Genomic DNA, 2,011 nt, shown 5'->3' with positions numbered 1-2,011 from the left:
TCAATAAAAGCATCCACATGTGTGTAGGAATGTATATAAGGAGAATAAATTTCTAGAAGGAAAGAAAAGTTGTTATAAATAAAAACAAAGTCCAATGAAATAATCTTTGAAGTAATAAAAATGGAAAAATAGACAACAATGTATATGGCCAGATACATAAGAGCACTACCAAAGGTAGGAAGGCTATTAGTGCATAACTATGTCATAAATAAAAATGAAGTTTTAGTACAGAAGTGCAGCTTAATTCAAATTTTGAAAGCAAAGGTCATCATTAAATTCCATTAGCACTCGGAAACAATTGTATTGCTGCATCCCTTTTAATCTGAATGTGCACTCTTCCAATTATTTATTATTTTTATTTTTAGAAAAAGGAAGGTTTTTAGAGTTTAAGTTTCATCATGGAAATTTTAGTATTAGCTTTTCCCATATAGTTAAACAAAAAGGTACATATATTAATAACCTATCAAGAACTATTTTTACTATGCCTCTTTGAACAGAACACTCCTCACATGCAAAAGTTTTAGTAGATACCATTTTGCTCTATATTTCTTTCTTTTTAAAATTTATGAGTAGGAAATACACTTATATGGTTCAAAATTCACAGTGATATGGAAAGGTAAACACGAAACGGCAAGTTCACAACTTTTCTAGAACTCAAAGTTGGAGTGCTGAAGCAATAGCACAGACATTTGGTCTAAACATCTAAGAAAAATCTACAGCCTGTAGGGAAACACATGGCACAAGTAGGGGCTTTACTAGGGCAAAATACAGCTGGAAAACAAGAAGGGTTCAGCCAGGGCTATAGCAAATTTATGGATGGTGAATGTGTACCCTGGCAAGAGAAAGCAAAGTCCCTGGGGACCCAAACCTGGGGAGTCTGCCAACTGAGGATGATTGGAAAATTTTGGTAGACTCCTAGGAATTTTCTTTGTGTCGCAAAACTGGCAGAAAAAACAGAAGCCATTATGGGGAAGGGGCCATCTCAAATCTCATCTGAGACATTTCTTCTCTATCTTCCCTAACCAAGCTGAAATCTTAACCTGTTAGAAGAATGTCAGCATACATTGGGGCTCTTAGAGCACTGGTGAAAACTCACTGCAGCCAGGGGAAGAAAACTGGAGAAACAAAAATCTCAACTCTGGAAAGGATTAACATAAATATGTACTGGACTCAGAATTGCTGTGCAACCTACATCATTGGCAAAAAGGAAAATAATGCCTAATACACAGACTTAATTAGAACAATAGCAACCCATAACAACCCTACTCCTTCCCACCAAACACACACAACTCTTTCTTTTTTTCTCTCTCTCTTTTTTCTCTCTCTCTTTCTCTCTCTCTCCTCTCTCTCTCTTCTCTCTCTCTTCCCAAAATAAGAAGCATCAAGTGGGGCCAGCAGGTGGATCACCTGAGGTCAGGAGTTCGAGACCAGCCTGGCCAACATGTTGAAACCCTGTCCCTCTCTACTAAAAATACAAAAAATTAGCCATGTATGGTGGTGGGCACCTGCAATCTCAGCTACTCGGGAGGCTGAGGCAGAAGAGTCGCTTGAACCTGGGAGGAAGTTGCAGTGAGCCAAGATCGTGCCATTGCACTCCAGCCTGGGCAACAAGAGCAAAACTCCATCTCAAGGAAGAAGAAGAAGGAGAAGGAGAAGAAGGAGAGGGAGAGGGAGAGGGGGAGGAGGAGGAAGAAGAAAAGCAGAAGCAGCATCAGGTAATAAGTAATTTGCAAAATACAAATCCTCCCTGAGGCCAAGCAAAGAGGGAAGACCAAAAGACAAGGAAGGAGCAAATATGAAAATAAAAAGCCTAGTGAAGGATCTGGATTTAAAAAAAAAAAAAAAAAGCAAAGTAAATAAATAAAATGCCTTCTGAGAACCCCTACCCTAAACATAAAGTGTCACTAGAATTTTGAAGCTGTAGGACACCAAAGTTAACTAAAGCAACAACAAACCCCAAACCAGGTTTAACAGATTGATTTTTCTCAATCCCCACACACTAGGGTCTTAG

This window comes from Gorilla gorilla, chromosome 13, assembly GCF_029281585.2.
Source record: "Gorilla gorilla gorilla isolate KB3781 chromosome 13, NHGRI_mGorGor1-v2.1_pri, whole genome shotgun sequence".
Lineage (NCBI taxonomy): Eukaryota > Metazoa > Chordata > Mammalia > Primates > Hominidae > Gorilla > Gorilla gorilla.
Note: the sequence above shows the minus strand (reverse complement) of the source record.